This window comes from Tamandua tetradactyla, chromosome 14, assembly GCF_023851605.1.
Source record: "Tamandua tetradactyla isolate mTamTet1 chromosome 14, mTamTet1.pri, whole genome shotgun sequence".
Classification (NCBI taxonomy): Eukaryota; Metazoa; Chordata; class Mammalia; order Pilosa; family Myrmecophagidae; genus Tamandua; species Tamandua tetradactyla.
The window spans coordinates 81,645,931-81,655,799 of NC_135340.1; the positions used below are offsets into that span (position 1 = coordinate 81,645,931).

The 9,869-nt window shown below is 51.8% G+C and overlaps 1 long non-coding RNA gene across 3 annotated transcripts; it reads left to right on the plus strand.

Annotated features, from left to right (window-relative positions):
* The first annotated feature begins 1,127 nt into the window (after nucleotides 1-1,127).
* Nucleotides 1,128-9,401, plus strand: LOC143656261 (uncharacterized). 3 transcript variants are annotated; one of them, XR_013162441.1, is made up of 5 exons: nucleotides 1,128-1,198; nucleotides 1,741-1,844; nucleotides 4,457-4,581; nucleotides 4,879-4,977; nucleotides 5,870-5,944. It is a non-coding gene; the product is annotated as an uncharacterized LOC143656261 (long non-coding RNA). The 3 variants fall into 3 exon arrangements; XR_013162440.1 differs by lacking the exons at nucleotides 1,128-1,198; nucleotides 1,741-1,844; nucleotides 5,870-5,944 and adding exons at nucleotides 1,927-2,201; nucleotides 9,302-9,401; XR_013162439.1 differs by lacking the exons at nucleotides 1,128-1,198; nucleotides 1,741-1,844 and adding an exon at nucleotides 1,927-2,201.
* Nucleotides 9,402-9,869: the final 468 nt, after the last annotated feature.

The window sequence follows — 9,869 nt, forward strand, 5'->3', positions numbered from 1 at the left end:
ACATTGCCCTAGGTGTTCTTTAGAACTGGAATAGTCCTGGTTGGGGTTTGGCAGGTTATGACAGGTAGCAAGGTACTAACTGAAGCTTGCATAACAGCGACCTCCAGAGTAGTGTCTTGACTCTATTTGAATTCTCTCTGCCACTGATACCTTATCTGTTATACTTCTTTTCCCTTTTGGTCAGGAAGGCATTGTTTTTTTGTTTTTTTTCATCACATAGTTGTATATTCATCATCATGATCATTTCTTAGAACATTTGCATCAATTCAGAAAAAGAAATAAAAAGAAAACAGAAAAAAATTCATACATACCATTCCCCTTACCCCTTCCTTACATTGATCACTAGCATTTCAATCTACTAAATTTATTTTAACATTTGTTCCCCCTATTATTTATTTTTTTTAATCCATATGTTTTACTCATCTGTCCATAAGGTAGATAAAAGAAGCATCAGACACAAAGTTTTCACAATCACACAGTCACACTGCGAAAGTTGTATCATTATGCAATCATAGGATGGCATTGTTGATCCCTTGGTCCCAGAGTCAGAGTCATCCCTGGGAGTCATCTCCCACGTCACCAGGGAGACTTTCACCCCTGGATGTCATGTCCCACGTAGGAGGGAGGGCAATGATTTCACTTGCCGAGCTGGGCTTAGAGAGAGTGACTGATGGTTTAAATCTACAGAATATCCTCAGAGTAAGAATCAGGCCAGTGTTTGCTTGAGCAAACTGCAGGACACTTAACCTAGCCAAGATGACGCGTGAACTTAACCAGCACACTCTGGAGGCAAGAAGTCCGCAAAGTGTCAGGGCTAGGCTCCCTCCACAGGTCCTAGGGGAGTCCTTTTCCTTGCCTCTTCCAGCTTCTGGTGGCTCCTGGTGCTTCTTGGCTTGTGGCAGCATCATTTCAGTCTCTGCCTCCATCTTCGTGTGGTCTTTTCCCCGTGTGTATCCCTCTTCTTATAAGGACCCCAGTCATTGGTGTACGCTCCACTCTGACCCTGTATGACCTCATCTTAACTAATTCACATCTGCAAATACCTTAATTCCAAATAAGGTCACAGTCTGAGGTTCCAGGTGGACGTGCATTTGTGAGGTACGTCCTCCCTACACTGACCCTGAGCCCACCGCTACTTTCACGGGGTGGCAGGGGGAGCTCCCAGGTTCCCTCTGGTCTGAGAAGCTCTGAGATAAAGGTGCAGCTATGAGGGTGGGAGGAGGGCAGAGAAGAGAGAGGGCACAGAGAAGGCGCGCGTCAGGGTGGGCCTCACAGGGGAAGTGAGATGAGAGAACACGAGGGGAGAAACAGTGTGACTGAAGGCATGGGAATAGGCTGGACAGGCCTCATCTGGTCCTGCCCGGGCTGACACACAACAGGCAGCTCAGCAGATCCCGGCTGCTTCTACATTGGACAGAGCCGTGGAAAATCGCTATGGAGTCCAGTGGGAATGGCTGACACCCCCTACCCAGAGAGCCGTTCCTGAGAAGGGGACATGCAAGCACCTGGTGGTGGGGCCCCTCTGGGGAGGGTGAGGACCCCCATCTGGGCTGCTGTGAAACGTCCGGCTCAGGCTTTCCCATTTTTGGAGTTTTGCTGAGTCCTGGTTGCGTGGATGTGCAATGAGTTAGGGAGCAGCAGCCTGGCTGGGGAGTTTCCTGACCTCCAGCGGGAGGAGAACAACCCCCTCCCTCAATCCCTGGGTGGGGAAACCTCATCCCCTTCTCTCTCTCTCCCCAGTGCTTCCTCTGGAGAGGCAGCTCCACCAGGCCGCCCGCTGCAACGACACCAGAAGGCTGAAGGAGCTAATGGCGAGGAGAGTGAACGTCAGAGCCAGAAACCACGTGCGTACCACGCGCAGCCCCCATCCCGCGCAGGGAGAGCGCCAGGGTGACGGCATACGGGGTGCGGGTGGGGCAGGGGAGGGTCACCGAGCCCGGGGCAGGCGCAGTGACCGGGCCTCGGGAAGGGGGCCCTGCCCTGCTGGGGAAGGGGCGGAGGGCGAAGCAGCTCCTTCCAGTGGGGGTCGCAGGGAAAGGCCTGAGTCCCCGGGGCTTTTGGGTGGCCCCGAGCTTCTTAAAGGAGATTCCAGGCCTGGGTGCGATGTTAGCAGCAGCTGCAGGCGGAAGAGGCAGGATTCCAGACCGCAGCAGGGGCCGCACTGTCTGCGGGGGAGGCACACAGAAGTACAGCCTGTAATGGTAACAGGAATTCTAGAGTGTGTCTGGCGTGCTTTGGTTTTCAGAGCAGTTGTTCATGTTATTCCCTGGTGGGCCTCATTCACCCCTGGCCGGAAGTATTAGTTCTGTTCAAGGCCGGCAGGGTGGGGGGGAGGGGCAATAAGTCACCTTAGGTCACACAGCATGTTATTGGCCATTGGAGACTTGGTGTCAACTCCTAGACAAGCACTTGCAAGGGACATGGGAAATGTTAGAATGCTAAAGCAAGAAGGGCCTTTAGATTTGTCCATTCATTCATTGATTCATTTAGAATTTATTAAGGGCTGCTCTGTGCCTGGCACTGTGCTGGGTGCTGGGGATAGAGCAGAATGCATGACAGACACGGTCTCTGCCCTGAAAGAGTCAGTGGTCTGGTCGGGGAGGTCAGGCGTTAAACAGAGTGTCTCAAACAATTCATGTCCATTGTGCTAAGTTGCGGGGAAAGCATGCCGGGGAAGGCAGGGTCTGCCCAGTCTAAAGGGGCCAGAGAAGGCTTCCTGAGGAAGTGACGTTTTTGCTGGAAGGTGGAGGAATAGCCAGGTGAAGCAGGCAGTGCTCCATGCAGAGGGAATAGCACCACAGAAGCCATGAGGAGGGAAGGAACAGTGGGGGCCCAGAGATGGGATGTGACTTGCCCGAGGCCACACAGCACCTTAATGTTCCCTATCATTGTACCTTCAGAAGGTGAAAACTACAGGAGGAAGTGGGCTCATGGGTTAGAAGCCCAGAGGTTCCAAGGGCCAGAGACTTTGATGAACTGCTAGTTGATGGTCAGGGAGTGAGGTGAGCTGGGAGTCAGGCCTCTGAAGCCCAGTTTGAGGGAAGGAGGGCACAGAACCCCAGCACTCAGGTACCCCAGGGGGACTTTGAAATTCTTTTGAGATCCTAGGATTATAAACCAATCCTAGGTGTTTGGTTTGTTTCCTGGGGATTGGAGAGAGGATGCAGTGGACCAGATATCAGGGAAGAAAAGAGACTGTACGTAAGTGGGCCCAGGACAGGGGAGGGGGCGGGGAGGAAGTATGAAGAGGGGATTCGCAGGTCCTTAAGAAATATACATGGGAGCATTAAGTGTTTAAGGAGCAACCTACTTTCAAATGTTTAGAAGGTGGATAAATAGATTTAACAAATGTGGTAAAAGGTTAAAAGGTTGGTAAATCTAGGTGTCTGGGTAGGGAGTATGTCAGAGTTCTCTTATATTGTATTATTTCTGCAACTATTCTGTAAGTTTGAGATTATTTCAAAATAAAAATAAAAAATGAAAAAGAGGGGATTCTGTTTGCAAGATGTACAGGCATCTCCTCACTGCTGCCCCTGGCCGACCCAGGAAATAGTCACACTTACGTGGAGGGAGGGAGGGAAGGAGAGAGGCAGGCGAGGGGCAGGGTGTCGGAGGGCTGAGTGGGGATGGGGTCTGCGGAACCTGGAGTGAGGGGCAGGCAGGATCCTTGGGGGGCTTTTATTTCTCACTCATTTTCTCACTGTGGGCCCACTGGGCACCTGAGCAAGGGAATGAAACATAGCTGAGCCCAGAGGCAGTCGTGGTGGGGGGGTGGGGTAGGAAGTTCCCACAGCCTAGCGTGATCAGGTTGGGGCAGAGGTATGTGAAAGGTAGAAGGGGCCAGCTCTGGTACAGGGGTGGGGGAGGGAGGGCCTGCAGAGGGCCTCACCAGGGAGCAGATGCTAAGCTGGGCTTGATGACCGCGTGAGACCTTGCTAGGTGAGTGACAGAGGGAAGGGCATTTGGGCATCTGGAACAGCATGTGCGAAACCTCAGAGGTATGAAACCACGTGACTATTTCAGGAAATTCTAGATAGTTCATGGTGATGGTGGCAGAGAGGGAAAATGCAGAATAACTGAACGGGGCTAAATCATTGAGAGGCAAAGAGGCTGTGGGGTTGCTTAGGTCATGGAGTCAGGTCTCAAACTCAGACTTCCTGACGTGCCGTTAATTCATACTTACTGTATACTTATCACATGTCCGGGCCGAGTGAGGTCCAGGGGTGAGCAAGAACAAGCGTTCTCTTCCTCATGGGGCTTCATTCTAGTGGAGCAGACTTGTTTACACAGGTAAGCAAGTCACATCATCTCAGGCCCTGGTATGTGCTATGAAGAAAATAAGCAGAGTATTGGAACAGGGTGGGGCCTACTTTAGGGGGAGCGTCCCTCTGAGAAGGGGGTGTTTGAATCAGGAGCTGGGTGTCAAGAAGGAGTCAGCCATATGGTTGCCCCACAGAACTAACAGCAAGGACAGCAGAAAGCTGACATTTCTGAGAAGCAGGAAACAAAAGGGAATGGCTGGAGTGGAGCGAGTGCCTGGAGGAAGGGAGAGAGAAGAACGTGGGAGGTGGACAGTACCAGGTGTGCCGGGCCTCATGGGCCCCAGGGTTTGTCCTGGGAGCGGTGCGAGGCCACGAAGAGCCTCGGGTGGGGGACCGATGGGTGCAGTTATTGTGCCTTATAACATTCATTGCAGCTGCTGTTGTGTGGAGGAGAAGGAGGGGCCCAGAGTGGGGCTGGGTCCCCAGCCAGTTGGTCGCCAGAGCTAGCAAAGACCTGTCCAGCCTGCAGACCATCTGTCTGTGCAGGGAGGGGGAGGGTAGGGGGGCAGGTGGCCAGGTCCTTGGTGCCTGACAGCTCTCCTCTCCCTCTTGGCAGGTGGGCAGGGTGGCCCTGCACTGGGCCGCGGGCGCGGGACACGAGCAGGCTGTGCGGCTGCTCCTGGAGCATCAGGCTGCTGTGGACGAGGAGGATGCGGTATGGGGGGTGGGGGGTGGGGGGTGGGTGCCCCTCCCCAGGGCGTGTCTATGTGTGCATGCGTCCGTCTGCCTGTCCTGGGTGGGGGAGGGTCACCTGAGATATTTCTTGGCCTGTAAGCCAGCTGTCCTTGCTGAGGCTGCCACAGAGGCACAGGTGCAGAGTGGGCGGGAGTCAGTGTCTTAACCAGGGACACGGTGCTGACCTCACTTACCCCTGCACAGGGGTAAACGTCTCTCCCTTCAAGGGCCTTTCAGTTCTCAAAGCCTTTTCAGTCACTCCTGATACCGTGTGAACAAGAGGGAGCTGGAAGGGATGCAGGGCAGATAATTGGTGGACTGCTAAAGGTCTGGTTAACAAAGTAATCAGGAGGACGGTCTCTAATGATGTGCCACAGGGCTCTGCCCTGGCTTAATACTGTAATCAATGATCTGGATAAAGATTAACATCCTTCAGTGCTGTCTCTCAGCACTGTGCTGCCTGCCAGTGTGTTAAGCAAGACTAAATAAGTCTACAAAATTATCGCCACAGATTGGTTCAAAGGGCTGAATCTGACCATGATACTTGACAGGGATGCGTTTAAGGGCCTAATTTTTAGATTTTAGAAAAATTATAGACTTCACTGTTCAGATGTAGCTGTCCAGGAAGTACTTTTCTTTGTTCCAACTTCTCTCCCAGAAGGGGGACTTGATTACAAGTCCTGGTTGGGGCTGGGACAGGAGCACATACGCCCCCTCCCTCCACATGTGCTCCCTTCAGCTGCTTAGGCCCCATTTCAAGGTGGTTCTAGAAGGAGAAAGTCTAGGATCCTTAGTGAGTTTTCCAGTGAAACACTGGAGTTTCTACAAAGACCCCCATTATCCCCACGTCACTCTGTTATTTCTTTTTTCAGGGGCTGAGTGAGAAAAGTAGACATGAGGGGCAACATTAAGAGGAAGTCTTTTCATCCTCTCTGGTTCTTTTGCGCACAGCAATAAATACATTTTGAAAAATAAAGCTGGTGGGCATGCCTACTACTTTAGAAACAGGAGAGTGGAGGAGACGTGGAGAAGGAAGGTCCTGCTGTTGGGGGAAGGTCTCTAGTGATGTGCCACAGGGCTCTGTCCTAGACAGTTCTTGGGAATGATGCAGCAGGGATGCTGATCCAGGACTGTGAAGTGTCCCTGGGGCTCCCATCAGCAGGAGCCTGCTCAGGCTCCCGTGACTCTTCTCCCCCAGTCTGAGCCTCGACACCTTCCATTCCCAAGCCCCTGTGGGCTTTTCTCTCTGGACTCGGCCTTGTGCTTGCTCATTCTGTCCCTCGTCCAGCCAGCCCAGTTACTGATATTCTACCAGGTTCTGAGCTCTGAGCCATTGCTGGGTCTACTGGTCTCTTCTGCTCTACTTGAGACCAATTCCAGTCCCCATTTGAGGATCTCTGGGAGGTCCAACACCCTTCACACCATCTTAGGAGGGAGGGCTTAGATTCCTGTGGTCACTGCTGGCTCTTACTTCCAGCTTCTGCTCAACTTTTGCCATCTTCTCAGTAGTTTGCAAATAGTCCTTTGTCTCCACCGCGGTGTCACCCCAAACATGGATAGCAGTCTTTCTTCCTGGTTTCCACAGAGACCCATTAACACAAAACCTTTGGTGTGGGATGGGCTTTCCAAATTAAGAGATGGAAGGGCCTTACATCACGGAATCAGTGTAAAAATAATATAATCGTATTTCTGACATTCCTGTTTTTAAAGTTCCATGGCCCTCTCCTTGCCTGGGCCTGGCCTTGCCTAAGGCTGAGCGTTTGAACTCTTTGGGTGGTCAGGTGCCTGCACCAGTCACTTCCTTCTGGCTTTCTCCTTTCACCCCAAGCACTTATCAAGGCTTTTTTTTTTTTTAATTAAAAAAATTTTTTTTCTTAAATTTATTTATTAATTAAAAAAATTAAGAACAAACAAAACATTAACATATAAATCTGTTCTATATATATATTCAGTAATTCTCAATATCATCACATAGTTGCACATTCATCATTTCTTAGAACATTTGCATCAATCCAGAAAAAAGAAACAAAAAGACAACAGAAAAAGAAATAAAACAATAACAGAAAAAAAAAGATTATACATACCATACCCCTTACCCCTCACCCTCACTTATCACCAGCATTTCAAACTAAATTTATTTTAACATTTGTTCTCCCTATTATTTATTTTTATGCCATATGTTCTACTCATTTCTTGACAAGGTAGATAAAAGGAGCATCAGACACAAGGTTTTCACAATCACACAGTCACACTGTGACAGCTATATCATTATTCAATCATCCTCAAGAAACATGGCTACTGGAACACAGCTCTGCATTTTCAGGCAGTTCCCTCCAGCCTCTCCATTACATCTTGAGTAACAAGATGATATCTACTTAATGCATAAGAATAACCTCCAGGACAAGGTCCTGACTCTGTTTGGAATCTCTCAGCCATTGACACTTTGTCTCATTTCACTCTTTCCCCTTTTGGTGAAGAAGGTTTTCTCAATAGCTTGATGCTGAGTCTCAGCTCATTCTAGGGTTTTTCTCAATCCCTTGATGCTGAGTCTCAGCTCATTCTAGGATTTCTGTCCCATGTTGCCAGGAAGGTCCATACCCCTGGGAGTCATGTCCCACATAGACAGGGGGAGAGTGGTGAGATTGCCTGTTGTGTTGGCTTAGAGAGAGAGGCCACATCTGAGCAACAAAAGAGGCTCTCTTGGGGGTGACTCTTGGGCCTAAATTTTAAGTAGACTTGTCAAGGCTTTTGACCAAAGACCATTCCCTCATCAAGAGGAATTTTGTGCCAGCCACTAAGATCCCCCCCTTTTTTCTGGCATTCCTCTCACAGGTTCCTCCCGGAATCAGGAGGGAGACAGCTGTGATCCACCGAACTCCATGCAGAGTGCTGGGTGGGTGCCTTCCCCACAGGGGGCCAGGCTTATGAACACCTGACTTACAAGTGTGAAGTTGGGGCTGATTCAGAAGAAGCACTAGCAGCTGGCTGCCCCTGCTCCCCTGGCGCTGAGCCCCCGGGCAGCCTGGAGTGTGCTGGGGGTGGGGGCAGGTTAGGAGGCCTCTGACCCCTTAGTGCCCCTTGAGATGAGCTCCGCAGTTCTGCTCCAGCTGAACCTTTGGAGGCTGGACATTCAAGGCCTGCTCCTCACACGTGTGGGCAGGTTCTTTGGTCCATCAGAGGGAGGCCATGCTATGGCCTTATTCCTTGCAAGATAGGTCTTTAGCCTCGGCAGGGGCCCTAAAACCACGCATGGCCCCCATTTCTGCAGGAAAATATGTTCTGGCTTATGAACACCTGACTTACAAGTACACCTTGGGGGAGCCTGTCATCAACTGAGGTGGACAGCACAGCCTCTAGGCCAAAGGTGGTCAGACCCCACCAGTTCTGCTCAGACCCTGCCCAATGCACCACACCTAAGGAGAAATGGTGAAAACCATCGCAAGGAGGGGGGCTGAGAAGGGAAGACTCAGGGGAGATGGGGGCAAGGGCAGCCCTCAAATGCAGACATCCCAAGGCTTAGGGTCAGTGGAGGGTCTCTGGTGACCCTGGAGCACTTGGCAGGTGTCAAGGAAGGGCATCCTGCAAACAGGAGCTGGGGTGCTGGCACACGATGCACTAGACATATTTTCGGTTGCTCCAGAGGGCCAGTGGGGTGGAAAGTGCAGGGATGCAGATCTCAGTACAGGAGCAAGGACTCCTAACGGTGAGAGATGTCTGGCAGGGCAGCGGATGTCTTGTGAGGGGAGAGGGGCTGCTGCTGGACACAGGCTGCCTGCCGTGTGGGTGTTCTGGTGGGGGGCGGTTTCAACAGTCAGTTCTCAAGTGCCAGTCCAGGATGAGGTCTTCACCAGTCATGGCAAATCTGGAAATAAAGACAGTGCTGTGTGTTTTTTGTGATGCTGTATTTGGAGAGAATGCATTCTGAGATTGGCTCTTTTCCAAAGTGTTGGTGTTAAAATGGCCTCTGTTTATGAAATGATGGTGCAACTAGATGGCAGCCATTGCATTTTTTTTTTCCTTTTTTTGGCATGGGCAGGCACTGGGAATTGAACCCGGGTCTCCTGCATGGCAGATGAGAACTCTGCCTGCTGAGCCACCATTGCACCTCCCGGCAGCCATTGGATTTTAAGAGTTTTAGTTATCTTGCTAAAAAAAAAAAATTCAATGGTGTACAGCCCCTATTAAAATTTTTTTTCCTGATCCTAAGCTTTTGTAATGCAGACTGCAGGGCCCAGCAGCAAAGCCACACCCCACACCTGCCTCCTCACCTGCCCCCCCCACCCCCCCCATGTCCTCTCCCCCAGTTTGGGATGAACGCGCTTCTCCTGTCTGCCTGGTTCGGCCACTTACGGGTCCTTCAGATCCTAGTCAACTCCGGAGCCAAGACCCACTGTGAGAACAAGGTAAGGTCCCAGCCGGCAGCCCCCTGCCTGCGCCTGCCCTGGGCTTTACCTCTGTTCCGCCTCTGTTTTCGTCTCCCCTGCCTGTCCTTACCTGCCTTCCTCCTGCCCCCACCTCTGCCTGCCCCCCTGCCCCCCTGCCCACCCCCTGCCTGGCAGGGCCTCGTCAGCATGGGGAGCCTTGGCCCTCTTTCTTCTGATTTCTCCCCCCCCCCCACTCTGGGATGTTGGGATAGTATTGACCCCCCGCCTCCTTAATTACAAAAGAGGAATCAAAGTGCCACGGTGAGGGGTGGGCCTGCTTACCGCTGGACCCTGCCTCCCTGGGGAGCATGGGGCGGAAGGGGCCCGTGCACCCCGTCCCAGACTTGGGGCTCTTCAGCAAGTTACTGCGATGCTGAGCCTCGGTTTCCACACTGGGAGATGGGGTGCCCGCGCCCACTTCCAGCCGTGGGGGACGCACGTGCGGTGC